Source organism: Pinus tabuliformis, chromosome 1_2 (assembly GCF_031772625.1).
Source record: "Pinus tabuliformis cultivar Carrire ecotype Pingquan chromosome 1_2, CPIR1, whole genome shotgun sequence".
Taxonomy (NCBI): domain Eukaryota; kingdom Viridiplantae; phylum Streptophyta; class Pinopsida; order Pinales; family Pinaceae; genus Pinus; species Pinus tabuliformis.
This window is the reverse complement of record NC_142298.1, coordinates 963,841,572-963,849,893: the sequence shown is the minus strand read 5'-3', so window position 1 is coordinate 963,849,893 and position 8,322 is coordinate 963,841,572. Positions and strand designations below refer to the sequence as shown.

General features: G+C 37.0%; 1 long non-coding RNA gene across 1 annotated transcript; it reads left to right on the top strand.

The window, feature by feature from the left end:
- Positions 1-6,114: 6,114 nt before the first annotated feature.
- Positions 6,115-7,434, top strand: LOC149209190 (uncharacterized). The gene is made up of 2 exons (XR_016252191.1): positions 6,115-6,637; positions 6,787-7,434. It is a non-coding gene; the product is annotated as an uncharacterized LOC149209190 (long non-coding RNA).
- The last annotated feature ends 888 nt before the right edge of the window (positions 7,435-8,322 follow it).

Sequence of the window (8,322 nt, the reverse complement as noted above, 5' to 3'; positions counted from 1 at the left end):
CATTACCAAGGTGAAGGAAATTTAACACGTGTTAGATTTCCTTCTATAATAAACAACCAAATTGAAAACAACAATATTGCATAGCAAAAGAAATCTAGCACAACTTCTAGCCCAAACACAAGCACAACATTTCCAATAACATTGCCAAGGTGAAGGAAATCTAACACTTGCTAGATTTCCTTTAATCATAAACAACCAAATTGATGACAACAATATTGCAAATAAAAAGAAATCTAGCATAGTTGCTAGCCCAAACATAAGCACGTTTCCAATAAAAATATTGCAAGGTGAAAGAAATTTAATGCATGTTAGCTTTACATGTGGCACAAATACAAGAAAACTACCAACAACAACATTGCATGCCAAAAGAAATCTATTGCGTGTTATGTTTCTTTTTAACACAAATCAAGAAAGTGTAATGGTGATTCTCTATTGTGAAGACCCATATTAAAAGTGGTGTAATGCTAATAAGACCAATGCAGCTATTGCCATGATACCAATGTAAAGTTTCATTGTTCAAAAGTTTAGGGCCTCCTTGGTAAAACCGTGCATGTCATATTCAGTGACTATGGCATACTCTAAGGTAGATTCAGTAATAAATTTTGTGCATCAAAAGAGTTTTGGCATTTTCTGGTTAAGTTAAGGCACCAACACCACAACTGTTATGAATCACCTAGTCAAGTCTCAAGAGAGAGCCTCTTTTGTCTCATCACTATATCAATCCATGAAATGGTGGAGAGCCTAACAACCTTCTCTTTTAATCACTCAATCTAGACCAAATTGACAAGTTGTATTCCTACCTAACCAAACATTTTCCATGTTTTTGCTTCCTCATAAAAAGATAGCAGTCTAGGGGTTATCCTGATGCAAAATGTACCTCTCGGTAGACTATGTTAACACCTTGTTTTATGAGATTAACCCACTAGCCTTTTCTCTATGGTGACTTTCCAAACCCAATAGCTCCTCCATAAGATTACTCTCGTATTGAATCTAAAACCATTTAACTATGATTAATTGGTAGCACATGTAATTTGCAAGGAAGGGTCACAGTTTCAGGTTTGGACCATTTAGTCAGGTTTATAGCTTAAATGGCAGTTTCATGCTTCGACTTAAACTATCTTTGACATATATAATATAACTGACCTAGTCCATTTTTATATCACTACTACAACAATCCATGAAATGTGCATGCAAGGTATAAAATCAATGCTTGACTTGGCTTCCATAGTAATGTTCCATATTTGAATGGACTTGCCAAAAGATTGCATTGTGTTTATATAATGCTTCATGCATCTTTGTTAAAAACTAAAGGCTAGATGCCAAATGTGTTTGTCAGATGTTGCTTATGAATGCATAAGATAAGGTTGGTGTATTTCATATATTCTCATGCATCTCTAGTAAAAACTAAAGGCTAGTTGCCAAAGGTGTTTATCACATGTTTCTTATGAATGAATAGATAAGATTGGTGTCTTTCATATATTCTCATTACAATACTGAATGCTGGATCTAAGTCTTCAATGGTCCATGGATTGATTTTTAACTCGTTGAGGTATCTGTTACAACGGGCCAGTATATTGAGAACTAGACAAACGGGTTGCCTAGTTTTTTATTGAATTCAATTACAAAGGAGGTATGCTAGAAAATCTTGACATCTTCTACGATCCTCACTCAGCCACAGAACAAGTGGATTACTAGGTAATCCCAATTAGATGTTTGGGGTGCCATAATACCAGACATCTAATACTGGAATGTTCACTCAGATTTTGTGGGGATCGTATCAAAAGGAATGGAATGGCTCCTGGTTTCAATCAGGTTCCTACTCTATATAATATGGAACACACCCCTCAGGAGCCCTCAAATGAACTACATGTGTTTGTGCTTAAGGAGGCTCCCATCCATAATTGCATAATAAAGGACACTAGTCAAATGGCTCTTGGAAAGATAATCCTTGGAATGGACTCCCAATCAGTGCCACATAGACGTAGCATAATGGAGATAATGTAGATTATATTATCATTCATATGGTAGGTCAACACTGACACATTTCCAAAGGTAGATATTCCAATCCATATCTAGACTTGAGGTCTTCAGCTTCATCTCCTCCCTTATATAAAAATACAAAAATGGATACTTCCCCTATCTCAATATAGATACAGATGTGGAAAACCTAAATAATGATGAATCGTTGGGTCTTGAGCTGCTAACAGTCAAAAGGGCCTTCTTTCAGGAAAAAAAGACGTTTATTAATCTGGATTACCCCAGAATTGGATTGACTAGGAAAAAGAAGGCATCAAGTATAAAATTATATCCTCTTGTGTTGGTGTGGGGTCCAAGCTCAATACATGATTTTATGAAACCATTGAAGCAACTCGTTATCCATCCATTGATCTGGGCACCTCCAATGAATACTACGAAGCAATAGAGCATGAGCTATTCACTCTTGCTCCCCCAATCATCTAGTTTCTTCACAGGCATGAGTTGTTCACTCTTGCTGATATTGGCTGCCAACAATCTGTCATTTCTCCACTGTGTGGAGGATGGGGAGACTAAAAAAATTGTAGAACTATTTGGGATTAGAGTCAGGCCTTTTATTGAAGCCTAGTAAGCTCCCATCCATAATTGCAGAATAAAGGACACTAGTCAAATGGCTCTTGGAAAGATAATCCTTGGAATGGACTCCCAATCCGTGACACATAGACATAGCATAATGGAGAATATTGTAGATTATATTATCATTCATATGGCAAGTCAACACTGACACATTTCCAAAGGAAAATATTCCAATCAATATCCAGACCTGAGGTCTTTGGCTTCATCTCCTCCCTTATATAAAAATACAGAAATGGATACTTCCCTTATATCAGTAGATATAGATGTGGAAAACCTTAATAATGATGAATCGTTGGGTCTTGAGCTGCTAATAGTCAAAAGGACCTTCTTTCAGGAAAAAAAAGACTTTTATTAATCTAGATCACCCCGGAATTGGATTGACTAAGAAAAAGAAGGGCATCAAGTATAAAAATATATCCTCTTGTGTTGGTGTGGGGTCCAAGCTCAATACATGACTCCAACCAACCATGCCTCTAGTACTAGATAGAGTGTGAATGAAAAATCAAAGTAGAATTTGCAGTCTTAGACCAAGGCTAATATCCACACGTGCTCTCTAGTAAGCATTTCACTCATCCTATGCAGACAAATTAGAGAAATGATCAAACAAAGCATTTTTAGCACCATCACCATGATTTGATCTATTATGAATTCCTTTAAGACAGACTCAGTTTACAAACTAGCTGTTAATGTAGTAATGTTATTGTCCAAACAAAGCTGAAAAGCACGGGCAAGAAGGAAACAACTCTAGCATTACTACAGTTACCAACAGAGTAAAGTTCAGAAATACAGGCACTAAGGCAAACAACTATATAATCAATTTAGTTGTCATCTCAGTAAAGTTTACAGGTGCAAACATTAAAGATAATTGCAAAATTGAACAGTGAACAACAATCAGGCAGATCATTGTCAATGAAAAACATCACTTGTTTGTTGTCATTTAGAATAGCATCACTTGTCTGTTGTCATTTAGAATAGGTGCCAAAGGCAAATGCCGGGAAAAAAAAGATGTACAAAGGGGAAAGCACAACAAGTGGACCCTAGAGCATGAGCTATTCACTCTTGCTCCCCTAATCATCCAGTTTCTTCATGGGCATGAACTGTTCACTCTTGCTGATATTAGCTGCCAAAAATCTATCATTTCTCCACTGTGTGGAGGATGGGGAGACTAAAAAAATTGTAGAACTATTTGGGATTAGAGTCAGGCCTTTTGCTGAAGCCCAGTAACTATGAGAAGAGGTTTTTGCATTGGCTCATTCAAAATTTTGAAAATAAACTGTGGTTATGGGAAAACAGATGGCTCTCTTTAGACAATAGGAAAGTCATGATAAAGGTAGTCCTACAAGGTATCATTGTCTACTGGATGCATTTGTTTCATTTTCCAATGTCAATTAGTCACAAAATCAACTCCACCATGGCAGATTCCTTATGGGTTGGGTCTGGTTACAAAAATACGCTTCACCTATCTAAACTAGACTCAATTTACAAGCCCATTGATGGAGGTTGGGGCATCAAACACACTCACACTTTTAATCTTGTACTTCTCATCAAAAATATATGGAGGACCTTCAAGTGCCTTAGTATTTAGCAAAAAATCATCATTAAAAAATATCTCAATCATGCTACCTTGGAAGACTGGATCCTAGTTGGGGCTTTGGTTAAGAATAATGTGTCTTTCATTTGGAATAGCTTGACGAAATCTAAGCCTTGGATATAGGGATATATAATATGGATGGTTAGACGTGGTGACATAATTCGCATTGGCCTTGACGCAATCATTGGATTGGTTGGGAATCACATTCTTCCTCCCGCAATCATCCAGTTTCTTCACGGGCATGAGCTGTTCACTCTTGTTGATATTGGCTGCCAACAATTTGTCATTTCCTCCTCTTCCAGTTGGCCACATGCTGAAAATTTGGCTCTTCTGATGGAACTCAATGTCAAATGGGAAAATTATAGATCTCATCTCTATCACGCAGATATTGCTCTATCTAAGAGGGCAGATAGGAATTCTTGGGGCGGTCTTTCTCATGGAGGAGAAATCTCTACCAAAGAAACATACAAGTACATATACAACATGCAAAGGTAGTGTTCTAGAACTATTTAGCAAAATAAAGGCACCACCCAGTGCTATGGATAATTTAGTTGGTTGAACTCCATAAAGTATTTCGAGGTGTGAGTTCAATTCTCTTTGGTGCATCCAGACTTGACCTGACCAGACTTTATGTGTTCAATGGTTATCTAGTTCAGCCCTCTACAGTAAATCAGTCTTATCAGATCTGGATTCATATTTCCACCCACTACAAAGGTCTAATCATACCTGTAGCTATTTATGGACACCATTCAGTCTACTGGCCATCCAGTTCAGCCCTCTACAGTAAATCGGTCTTATCAATTCTGTTTTGATATTTCCACCCACTAGAAAGGTCTAATCAGACCTGTATCTATTTATGGACACAAGAAATAAAGAACGCAATGTTTCAGGAAGTTTTCGGGCATCCACCATGGCTCCAGCCACCATAACTGTTGCAACTATTAGTCGCTCTGAGAAGCCATATTCAGATCATTAAGAAGATTTTATATATGTTCTTCTGGGTGGAAGTTTTCTTGTAACTTGCTTTTGTTTTGAATGAACGCATGCTGGAGAAAGTAAGTCCGTTCATATGAACGATAGACGCGGGTGGGGTGAGAAATCAGAGACGTGGGGGCTCTTTTGCCCTTCTGATTCAACTTGATTGATGTCCAAATTTACCTCTGAAAACTCAGAGAATGCATGTCCTTGGAATGGTATTTGGTGTATGCAACACACCAGAAAATTGGTTGCCACAATATTCTCTAAATTAGGATTGGAAGGTATCCTTTCCTCATTGCTTCACAATCTCTAGTTATTGTGCAATCTGGAACTTATAAAAAAAAATGTCATTGAAAGAATTCCATCATAGTTTGTGTAGCTTAAAGTGCTCCTGGGAATACATGACCTTAGTTTTAGTTCGCAGTGGGGTTTTATTTCAAAGGAACTGTCTAATTCTACTCACTTTTAAGGGGAAAAACTTGGAAGTTTGAGAGGGTCCATACTTTGAATGGCCTTAAAGGAAGTATTACAACTCCTTTGACTTGTTGAACCCATGTTGATTCTCTGTCATCTTTTTGGCTTGGATCCGGCTAGATCAATCTCATCTTTAACCACATATCTGTAATTTTGGGATAGTGTTTGTGGATTCATTCAACTAGACACCACAATTACATTGGCACCTATGTAAATAATAGATCTTATGTTATATGGGCATGTATCTTCAAGGACAGCATGGCGTAAAGCCATTGCCACTTTGAGTCAGTTGGCCTTCCTAAACCTGTGTAGAATTAGCCTCACCGGCAAGATTTATGAAGTCATCATGAGTTAACCTTGACAAATCTATGAGCAAGATTAGATCAAATAGAAAACAACAAGGAGGGACTCATTCCTGGAAACAAGTGAAATGGAGAATAGTGATTCCCCAATCTACATGCAAGCTGAAAGTTGAAGCTTATATATAAGCAAGTAACTTGTTGTGAGGTATATTTTTTTGGTGGGTCTGATTCATGTGAATTTGAACTTTAAATTTCATGGTTTACATAATATTTCATTACATGGTAGTTAAATAGATACAGTTACAAAGAACCAAGGTGTCCCAGATCTGAGCAAAATGTCCCAGATCTAAGCGGAATACAATTTTTCCAACATCTGTGGCAATTCTCTGTGCTCATTTTAATCACATCTTTGCCAATATTTTCGGAATTTTGGCCATCTGCATGGAAGCTACTATTGATACTCAATGGAAATCTGGACTCAGTCTTTTCAGCATCTATGGCAGTTTTCTCTGCTCATTGTTCCTCGACCAACTGTATCCAGCTTGCAGCTCAGTGAAATCTAGTCACAGCCTTTCCAGCTTCTATAGCAGTCTTCATCATTGTAATCACTTCTTGGCCACTATACGAGAGTCTTGAGCTAACTGTATCAAGCAGATGGGTACATGGGAAAATGCACTGACAGGTGAATTTCCTGGCACGTTGTACCTGTTCAACGATCTTAGAATTTTAAGTTGTGCACTGGGTTTTCGTTTTTCTTCACTGATCTCACAGTTTTTATATTCCTAGATTACAGATCTAATTAAGTTGTTTGTTATTATAATAATCTTGCAGGTGTTGATTTGAAGGGAAGTTTGAAGCTTGTTTGTTATGGTGTTGGTTTTATACAACAATAAATTCACCATAACAAGTTCTGGGAATTTGCAATCAATATTTGGAAAATCCGGTGGAAAGAACAGAGTATAATTGTTTAACACTAGCATGGGAAGCCTTAAAAGCCTGCCATTATTGAATTTGTATGCAAACAAATTGGGAGGGTAAATACATGTTCCTCTTCCTCAGCAATTTCTCTGGACTAATCATCCCTGAGAAGACAAATCCGAACAGGTACACATTCAAATCTTCGATTGTGATTTCGTTTCAAAGAAAAAATGCATAAAGATATTACCAGCTAGAGGCGTGCAGTGCTGCGGTCCCTCTAACGATCAGATTCTGTTGGTATGGTCCCATTCAACAAGTTGTTATATGGAATTTGGATCCATTGAAAGTGTGTGCAATTAGACAATTCCTTTGGAATAGAGCCGTATCGCGAAATAAAGGTGAGGTCACTAACATTCCAGTAGTGCTTTAAGCTGTCCAAACTGTGATGAAATTCTTTCTGTCAAATGTTATATGAAAGATTCAAAATGCAAATAATGAGAGGTTATCAAGAGATGGAGAAAAGTGTATCTTCCAACCCTATAATTGAAGAAGATTATGGCATTGGCAACCACTCTTCTAATGTGTTGTCTGCATGAAATACCATTCCGCAAGCATACATTCTTTGAATTCTCAATGACCCAGTTGGACAGTGTTCCAATTATATCAGAATTTAACTGCCTTTCATAATTACAGTAAAGCCTCCAAGTCCCTGCTTTTAACTCCTTGCCCTCAATGGATGATGGGAATTGATCAGCTTCCTCCAGTGTGTGTCCATTCAAAACAAAATCAAGCCAAAAAGAACATTTGCCCAGGGGGTGATAAATTTGCAGCAGTTACTGGGGATGGCATGAACACAAGTAGCATCATAACACCAGCTTTATACAGTTCTTCCATGTTGAGAGCTGGGATTGCATTCTCTGGTCAACTGGTCGTTAATTGCATCCCTTTGCATTGTAAATTTCGTTCATAAGGATGAAGGCATTGTCTGTCTGTTTAAAATTTTATGAAAAAGAAATTTTATTATTGAAAGAAAGGAGTTGGAAGTATAATTCCAAGTTCTTAAGCAGAAGTCTTAAAATAGATGAACCTTTACCATAATATGTACTTAGCATTGAGTGTGATGTTGAGGTACACAAAACTCAGCTGTATGAAAAAGGTGAGCTTCGGCAAAAGCTGTAAATTCATACTTGTGGCTTCATTTAGGCTATCTTAGTTTATTGAAAATAAAATTTATGTTTTTTTATTTATGTATTATAATTTTAAAAAATGATTGGAAGCTTGTGAAAATTGCATAAAAAGCCAAAATCTAAAAATGGTGAAAATCAATAGGGTCATCAGAGTCTCCAACATGATTTTCAATAACCACCCATACTATATAGGTTGTAAATGTGGTATTATCATAAAATATTATAGCTTGCAATTATCACAAGTATAATAAAAATCATAATA